This window comes from Anomaloglossus baeobatrachus, chromosome 8 (assembly GCF_048569485.1).
Source record: "Anomaloglossus baeobatrachus isolate aAnoBae1 chromosome 8, aAnoBae1.hap1, whole genome shotgun sequence".
Taxonomy (NCBI): domain Eukaryota; kingdom Metazoa; phylum Chordata; class Amphibia; order Anura; family Aromobatidae; genus Anomaloglossus; species Anomaloglossus baeobatrachus.
Genome location: NC_134360.1, coordinates 62,702,457 through 62,712,459, shown reverse-complemented (window position 1 = coordinate 62,712,459; position 10,003 = coordinate 62,702,457). Strand labels below are relative to the sequence as shown.

General features: G+C 51.7%; 1 pseudogene; it reads left to right on the top strand.

The window, feature by feature from the left end:
• The first annotated feature begins 429 nt into the window (after window positions 1-429).
• The window catches only part of LOC142249821 (inter-alpha-trypsin inhibitor heavy chain H3-like), a 191,578-nt pseudogene continuing 182,004 nt past the window's right edge, over window positions 430-10,003 (top strand).

Genomic DNA, 10,003 nt, shown 5'->3' with positions numbered 1-10,003 from the left:
ATAAGTAATCTTAGCCAGAAAGGAAAAAATCCTTAACTCTTTCAAGGTCAAATGAAAGTAAATTCAATCCAACACAAGATGTAACCTGCGGACGCGACAAACTCATGACAATCTTCTTCCTTTATTTTTCTGATCCTTTTCTTTCCCTTTACTCCCCCAGCCATTCTGTGCATTTAATTGTTCCCTTTAACCAGAATGATTTTGTTCACAACTTTGTTTAGTGTCTTGTAAACTCCTCTTTGTATTTTCCTTTTTTTCCACTCATTTTATTATTATCCTGCACTTATACCGTTATATACAGATCAATAACTATGTAAAGATTTGGCCGGATGGTGATGTGAAGAATTTACCTTGCTGTTACTTATTAACTTGATTTCTCACACAGTTTAGCAAAAGTTTGGTTTCTGTAACACAAAATTTATTTGCAAAATGGGTCGCCTTCTGCTGAGTCTTACTTTGCTGTTTTATGTCTTATCCCCAACAAACAGTGACTTTGTGATTGATGGAATAAGAAATATACAGGTTTGTATACATATTGTGTTATATAATTGATTTTTTTCCCTCTGTTGCCTAGGTATATTTAAGAAAGTGCCATTATTTAGGTTAGGTCACTTTTGGCAATTTTTGATTAGTCTTGAGAAATTTTAGCCTGCTCCTCCCTACAAAACAGCTTCAGCTCTGTTGTTGTTTGGTAGGTTTCTCCCATGAACTGGTCACGTCAGGTTCTTCCACAACACTTCTATGGAATTAAGGACAGCAGATTGACTTTACCATTCCAAAACATTACTTTTATTTTTCTTTACTGTTTGTTTTTACGTCTTTTGTATTTTGGGTTGTTGTTTTGGTCCATGTCTCCCGTTCTCTTGATATTTATCTCATGGATAGATGCCCTAACCTTTTCCTTTAGAATTTGCTGCTATAATTCAGAATTCATTGCTCCATTAATTATGGCTCAGATTCAGCAAAATATACCCAAACTATGAGGTATTTATCCTGTAATGCTATGTTCCCACAATGGCTATTAGGGGAGTTTAGGATGTCTCAGGTTTTCTGCAGCGTTTCTGCACTTAGCAAAATTACATTACTTGGTTTTTTCATTTTTTTTTTTTTTTTTAGTGTCTTTTTGTAAACACATTTTTATTGCATTTTTTTAACACTGCAGCTTTTTTTGTTTTAATTTACACTGGTTAATACTTCCTGGTATTTGGCTTTAACTTTATTGATACAGTCATGTGGGGATTACATGTGTTTTTAGTGCATTTCTGCTGCAGAAACGCACCAAAAATCTAAATGTGTATTTTAACTGCAGATAATGCAATTCTATTGGAAAGATCCACACTTAAAACTTAGGGGTACTTTACACGCTGCAACATCGCTAGCATTGGCTAGCGATGTCCAGCGCGATAGCACCCGCCCCCGTCACACATGCGATATGTGGTGATTGCTGCCGTAGCTAACATTATCGCTACAGCAGCTTCACACGCACATACCTGCTCGGCGACGTCGCTGTGACTGCCGAACAATCCCTCCTTCAAGGGGGAGGTGCGTTCGGCGTCACAGCGACGCCACCGCATCGTCACTAATCGGCCGGCCAATAGAAGCGGAGGGGCGGAGATGAGCGGGACATAACATCCCGCCCACCTTCTCCCTTCCGCATTGCCCTCGGGATGCAGGTAAGGAGATGTTTGTCGCTTCTGCGGGTTTACACACAGCGATGTGTGGAGCTGCAGGAACGACAAACAACATCGTACCTGCGGTCGATCCGACATTATGGAAATGAACAACGTTACACAGATCAGCGATGTTGTACGCTTCTGTGCTCGTTCATTGTTCCATCTAGGATTTACATGTTGCGATGTCGCTACAGGTGCCGGATGTGCGTCACTAACGACATGACCCGACGATATAGTGGTAGCGATGTCACAACGTGTAAAGTACCCCTTAGTGTAACCACAAGAGAAATTAGCATTTTGTAGATTTCAAATATGCACTATAAAAAAAGAACACAGGGTATAATATTTCTATAAATTCAATCCACTTTCTGGAACTGTGTGATGCTGTGTTTCTTGTTCAGCAAAACATGCAGCTTCAAAGATTCAGATAGCACTGGGGGGCACGGACAGCACTATGGGGGCACAGACAGCACTATGGGGGCACAGACAGCACTATGGGGGGACCCGTTCAGCACAAGGGGAGCACAGACAGCACTAGGGCACATGGACAACGCTGCGGGTGGCACACAGCTTATGGGGGGGTATGACACACCCACCGGGGCTGTGAGGCACTCGTTACCGGGCCAGTTCCATTCTTGGGAGGATGTCATGGCGGCAAGACCCGGTTCCGTGACCCCGGCAGTGTCGTTTTATATGGTGGTGGGGATTTGTGCCGCCCACGCGTCAGCAGCCAGTCGCTGCTCGGATCCGGATCCGCGGTGGCTCAAGGGGTCTACGGACCCGGGGGTCGGGGTCGCGCGGCCACTTGGAATAAAGGGGGTTTATTTACAGGGATTGGTGTGGAAAGTTTGTGACGCCACCCGTGGTGCGTGGTAAGGTGGAATACCACCGCTGCAATTGGGAGTACCCGGTGGCGATGGTGTGGGCAGCTAGGTGTTTAACCCCTCCACGGGTAGGGGGAATGCCCCGGGACTCGGCGATGGTGACGGGGAGGTGCCGTTGGGACGGTAAGGGTCTTGTGTGTACTCACTCAGTCCAATAACGCTGACACTGACAACTGTGGTAAACTAAAGTTCTTGACACCGCTGCCGCTGGGAGGGAGGACGCCTGGATCCCGTGCCCGTTGGTGTTGCCTGTTAGTCTGTGACCTTTGCCTTGGCACCTAGTCTTCTAGTTGGTCCATTTAGCCTGAAACTAATCGGGTCCCGCTCACCAGTGTGGCTAACTGGGTGAGCTTGCTCTCAGGGTTCACGCTTGGGATTTTCTGGACTGTGTAGTGGGAAAGTGTTATCCCCATTGTTGCGCTAGTAACCCGATTTTGGAGCGGGTGGAGAACTGAAACGCCCGCGCCGGGGCCTGCAGGGTGGGCACGGTCACCGGGCCGGTGGTATTCGGGGGCAGGCTGTGAGTGGCCCGACCCGGTTTCCGTGACCCGGCGGGTTTCAATAAAGGTAAAATCTGACAGTCAGTCCGGTGTGACAAGGGAGGGTGGAAGGAGGGTTCCTGGGGAGCTTGCCGTCGGTCGCAGCGGCCACCGTGGCCTCGGCCTCCTCTGCCGCAGCTCTTACTCCCCCCCAGGAAACGGTACGGGACGGGGACGGGGAAGCCCCAGGAGGTTAGTGAGACCCAGGGCAGCAATCCTCAGGGACACCGGGGGCACAGGGCGGCAGCATTTACTCACGCCAGTCACTGATTGGGTTCTAGTTTCTCTTTATTCACTGTCTGTCCCACATCGCACCCGGGTGCTGGTCCTCGCCGCGGCAGCCTCCGGTCGTTCCCGGGCAGGTGGGAGGAAGGGTCCGGTAAGGTGATCTGGGGGATCTCCCTTTCGTGTGCGTTAGTGCAGTCCCCGTGGCATGGAGCATCTTGGGGCCTCGCCACCTCTCTGTCTCTCTCTAGCCCGGTAGCGTAGAATAGGACCGCCACCAGGTACAACATTCTCAAAGATCCCCAGTCCTCGGCTCCATCCCCTTCCTCTAGATCAGTGGTGGGCAATTCATTTTCCCATGGGGCCGCATGAGAAATTGGGATGATTTTAGAGGGTCGGACTAATAGAATAAACTCAGTTCTACCCAATACTGTATATAGCATATATATTAACCCTCCATAAACAAACAGTTAAACAATACAAAGATTCAATGAAAATATGGAGGTCAGTAGGAGCATACATACTGGCCCTGGTGGCCAGTGGGGAGCATACATACTGGCCCTGGTGGCCAGTGGGGAGCATACATACTGGCCCTGGTGGCCAGTGGGGAGCATACATACTTGTTACGAGGGGGACCCGGGGAAGCGTGCCAAGATGGTATATGGACAGCTTCCGCCGGTCAAGGTCCACTGTGCGGTGTAAGGGACCGCTGCTATGGTGGGAGAAGAGTGAGCGGGTTGCTGCTAGCGATCGTCTGGAATGTCACAGACGATCTGCGTACACCTGTCCGCCCTAACCCGTGAGGGTTGTATGGCACGGGGCTCACAACTCGGTGTACCTGTTGCACGGGGATGCACAGAGGTGCCTACGCACGTGTGCCAGTGGGAGTCACAGGAATATGGCACGAGGGTAGCACAGAGGTGCCCACGCACGTGTGCTTCAGAAACCAGGTGAGTCCGACAGAGATTCAAGGAGCTCACCTGGGACAGGAACACAGCCTGTTCAACGGAATACTGCCGGAGCAGCAAGGCAGGGGCGAGACCTGCAAAATACAATGACGTCTGTACAGTGGCGTGACAGCACGCTGCCAGACATCCAAACATAGAAGGACGGTCGCGCGCCGCCATGATGGCAGGAGGGGTTTTTAAGGAGATGTAGCTCCAGCCAAGGGCGGGCGCGAGACGGATGTGACCCAATCATGATCTGTGACGTCCTGGCCCGGCCAGTCAGGATTCAGCACATCACCAGCCTCGTTATCTGGCCGTGTGATACCAGTGAGCGAATCAGAAGACGTCACGTGGGGCACATGCTCAACCTCCTGCCTCTGGGTCATAAAGGCGGGATCTTTGGTTTCACAATGTGCAGAGCTAAGGGAAGTCTTGCTGCTTCCCTGAGCATCTATCCTTTGCACACTGTGCAACCACTCCGACCCTCTGCGATGCCGAGCAGGAGGGCACGTGGCAGGCAAGGGATGGGAGACCACTCCATTCCTTACAAGGAGTAAACCACTAGGTGTCACCCTTCTGCTGCATCTAGGAGGAGGAAACTCCTGCAGTCTCCCAGACCGTTGGCGCTGTTGAGCAGGAGGGCGCGCGGCAGACAAGGAATGGGGGACCACCTCATTCCTTGCAAGAGGAGAGCCACGAGATGTAACACATACTGGCCCTGGTAGCCAGTGGGGAGCATACATACTGGCCCTGGTAGCCATTGGAGAGCATACATACTGGCCCTGGTGGAGAGTGGGGGGCATACATACTGGCCCTAGTGGCCAGTGGAGAGCATATGTGGCGCCCTGGGCAAGCCAGGACGTCACAAGCACTACACCAACACACCCCACACTCCCGGTCAGGCACACCAAAGTCAGACAAAAACCCTTGTTGCCTCCCTCCAGGGGCTGATGCTCACACCAGGGGGTGGGCCAGGTGGTTGGTCCTGCCCACCGAGGAGTGCACAGTCCTGGAGGTGGGAAAAGAGAGCAGATAGTTTGCAGTGGTGGAAGTGAAGTGGCAGTGGAGGAGTCTGAAGTTGGTCCGGTGTGTGGCCCGGACGGAACAGCAAGGTTGGCAGACGGTGGTGACCATCTGCAGGAGAGGCCTATTGGAGCTAGCCATAAGGACCGTGGACGGGTGGTGGCCCAGCGGTACTGGACCGGTACGCAAAGAGAAGCCAGCACCATCCGGCAGGGGCTTACGGACCCCGACAAGGCTAGGAGTCGCCGTGCAATTTATCAAATCCGTTAGCGAAGGGAACCTCCTGGGTTTCCCAGCAGCCAAGTCCCGACAGAAGGCAACAGTCCAACCATTAGAGGGAAACACAGTCACCGCCAAGGCTAAAGTTCCCAGGGCCAGAGCCTGCGGGCAAAAGGGGCTCCTTCGGCAACCTTCAAGCTGGGGAGCGGGTTACCGGTGGGAACCCATTGGAACCGTTTACACTACACAGGTGCAGGGAAAGGCAGTCACCATCAACCTGCCGGGAGGAGAAACACTGCAGCCGTCTGTGGGACCTGTCCATCCAGCCGTTTGTTTTACCGGAGACTTTGTGTACATCATTGGCTGAGTGAGTACCACCGTGCCGTGCGGCACAGCGCTGCCCCTGTGACCCTGCACCTCACCAGGCCCCGTAACCCGCCTGCCATCCATCCCTACCCCATCACCGGGCCCCGGGACAACCAACCCCCTACCCACAGAGGGGAGAACCAACATCCAAGCTGCTCCCTGTCATCGCTCCCGGGATCCCCGTCCAGAGCAGCGGTGGTGTCACCAATCTCACCACAACCTTAGGTGGCGTCACGGACAATATCAAATCCCCACAATCAAAACCCCCTTTTCACTCACGGGCGAGGAACGCCGCTCGAGTCCCCGAGATCCGGCCCACCGCTCGAGCCACCACCGAGCAGCAGCAGCCGCAGCCGGACCCGAGCAGTGGGAGAGCGCAGCGTCCCCTCCTCCGCCCGCGACAACTTGGCGTCACGAACAGGATCTTACTGCTCTGCCGTCTGGTAGAGGTGCGCCTTGTGACCGCCGGAGGTGTCCGGCCGAAAAATTTGAGAAGCCGCCATCTTGGGCGCGAAAAATTCCCGCTCAAGCGTCTCCTCGAGCAGAGGAGGCGCGAAGGCCAAAACCCCGCCCCTGTAGAGGAGGTACCGGAAAGAAACTAAGGGGGACTGATGGCGTCTGGCCGAATGTAGCCCGCGGCTATAAAAGCAGGGACGCCAGGACCCTGCGGCCATCTTGTTGCTGGTTCCTGGAAGAGGCCGCCAGAGCCATGTTTATGCCGTCCCGCAGCACCGTAGCCCCCGCGCCTGGAACCGCGGCGTGGGTGGAGATCCGGACCGCTCAGCTCCAACAACGGCTGCAGGTCAAAATGCAGCTCCTCCTGGAGGAGTGGGAGGCCGACATGGCGGAGGTTGTGGCGACCGTGCGGAGACGCGAGGAAGAGGGAGTTTTGGAAGGGAGGGTGAGTGACCCACGCCCCTGTACCCCTAGTGGGTCGGTCATCGCGGCCGAGGGACCCGGTCCATACCCGCTCGCCCGGCTACCTCCCCCGCTACCCGTACTGGTCGCTGCGCCCCCGCCACTAGGCCCGCTACCCCCGCAACCGATAGCGGTACCCCGCACATCCGCCCAGGCGGATCGGCCTGCAGCCGGAGTCCGTGATCGACCAGAACAGCTACCGTGGAAGGTGCCGAAGCCTGAACCGGAGGCATCTGCGGAGACTTTCCCCGAGCCGGAGCCGACAGGCCGCTCCGTGCAGGAGGCCCGGCGGAAGAGGACCCCTGTGCCCATCCCCCACACCTCGGCTGAGGTTGCGCCGGGTTGGACTGTTGCCTTCTGTCGGGACTTGGCTGTTGGGAAACCCAGGAGGTTCCCTTCACTAACGAATTTGGCAAATTCACGGCGACTCCTAGCCTTGCCGGGGTCCGTAAGCCCCTGCCAGATGGTGCTGGCTTCTCTTTGCGTACCGGTCCGGTACCGCCGGGCCACCGCCCGTCCACGGTCCTTACGGTAGACTCCAATCAGCCACTCCTGCAGACGGTCACCACCATCTGCCAACCTTGCTGTCTCGCTCGGGTCACACACCCGGACGCTGTCAGTTAGTTGCTCCACTACCACTTCTCCTCCTTCCATTTTCACCTCCAAAACTAATCTGTCTGTTTTCCCGCCTCCAGGACTGTGAACTCCTCGGTGGGCGGGACCAACCGCCTGGCCCACCCCCTGGTGTAGACATCAGCCCCTGGAGGAAGGCAACAAGGGTTTCGTGTTTGACCTCAGTGTGCCTGCTGGGAGTGTGGGGTGTGTTGATGTTGTTCTCTGTGGCCCCTGGCTTGTCCCTGTGCCTTTTGAGCCTGCGGGCAAAAGGGGCTAATCTACGTTTGGGTGTCCGTCTGCAGAAATGTATATGTGCAAAAAATGGCACAAAACAGAGCACACTCTAACGCAGTGCGCTCCATAACAGTGAATGGCTCTGTCGGGCGCATGCGTCCGGAGCACGCTTTGCAGAGTGGGGGAGGGGCGGTCCGGACGGATGCCCCGACGAGACCTGTGGACGTAGAGAAAAACGCAATGTGAAAGGAGCCATAGCTAGAATGAAAACAGACGAAAATGGAATCAGAATAGTTCCCAATCAAATATGAGAAATAGCGGTCAAAGGGTTAATATATAAAGTCCTTGCTGCCACAGAGGAGTTTTAGTCCATACATATACACACACCAAATTGGTGTTTTTGAGGCAGCAGACCAGCTGCAAAAATAACTTTCAGAAGTAAAGAGTAAATACCATCAAAAAGATGATAGAATTACAGGGAGTAACACCAAAAATGGCGTTGTGGAAAAGCAAGGTGAAAACCAGCTATGGGGGGGAAGATCAACCAGGATAATACCTGTGGAAGCACGTATGCTCAGATGAGGGGACAACCAAGGAGCCGAAAGAAGTACCCCCAATTTGTATAAAGGACCAGAACACAGGGGCCAGGATTGGTTGCTGTTTAATTAACGCATTTCGAAGTATTCCAATTTCTTTATCAGGATCCATCAGGAGCAGTAACTTGGTTTTATCCTGATGAAGAAGTTGGAATACTATGAAACGCGTTTATCAAACCGCAACCAACTCTGGTCCATGTGTCCTGGTCCTTTATACAAATTTTACAGTGGCGCGGGAGACCATGTTTCTTTCCCCTCTCTATCCAATTGGTAATGTTGTCCCTTACTATCTGGTTACATCATGTTAAGCAACAGATTAACCAGACCAGGAAGTATAAGAGCATTTAGTTTTGTATTTCTTTTCACGTTATCTATATCCACTTATAAATAGACATCCACCTATCTCATGAAGTGTTGCTTCCTCTGTATACACAGTGTACAGAATTATTAGGCAAATGAGTATTTTGATCACATGATACTTTTATACATGTTGTCCTACTCCAAGCTGTATAGGCTTGAGAGCCAACTACCAGTTAAGTAAATCAGGTGATGTGCATCTCTGTAATGAGGAGGGGTGCGGTGTAATGACATCAACACCCTATATAATGTGTGCTTAATTATTACGCAACTTCCTTTCCTTAGGCAAAATGGGTCAGAAGAGAGATTTGACAAGCTCTGAAAAGTCCAAAATTGTGAGATGTCTTGCAGAGGGATGCAGCAGTCTTGAAATTGCCAAACATTTGAAGCGTGATCACCGAACAATCAAGCGTTTCATGCCAAATAGCCAACAGGGTTGCAAGAAGCGTGTTGGGCAAAAAAGGCGCAAAATAACTACCCATGAATTGAGGAAAATCAAGATTGAAGCTGCCAAGATGCCATTTGCCACCAGTTTGGCCATATTTCAGAGCAGCAACGTTACTGGAGTATCAAAAAGCACAAGGTGTGCCATACTCAGGGACATGGCCAAGGTAAGGAAGGCTGAAAAACCACCACCTTTGAACCAGAAACATATGATAAAATGTCAAGACTGGGCCAAATAATATCTTAAGACTGATTTTTCAAAGGTTTTATGGACTGATGAAATGAGAGTGACCCTTGATGGGCCAGATGGATGGGCCACAGGTTGGATCAGTAAAGGGCAGAGAGCTCCACTCTGACTCAGACACCAGCAAGGTGGAGGTGGGGTACTGGTATGGGCTGGTATCATCAAAAATGAACTTGTGGTACCTTTTCGAGTTGAGGATGGAGTAAAGCTCAACTCCCAGACCTACTGCCAGTTTCTGGAAGACAACTTCTTCAAGCAGTGGTACAAGAAGAAGTCGGTATCGTTCAAGAAAAACATGATTTTCATGCAGGACAATGCTCCATTACATGCATCCAACTCCACAGCGTGGCTGGCCAGTAAAGGTCTAAAAGATGAAAAAATAATTACATGGCCCCCTAGTTCACCTGATCTGAACTCCATAGAGAACCTGTGGTCCCTCTTAAAATATGAGATCTACAGGGAGGGAAAACAGTCCACCTCTCGGAACAGTGTCTGGAGGCTGTGGTGGCTGCTGCACGCAATGTTGATAGTAAACAGATCAAGTAACTGACAAAATCTATGGATGGTAGCTTGTTGAGTGTCATCATAAAGAATGGTGGTTATATTGGTCACTAATTTTTTGGGGTTTTATTTTTGCATAACAAAAATGTTTATTTCTAAATTTTGTGCAGTTATATTGGTTTACCTGGTGAAAATAAACAAGTGAGATGGGAATATAT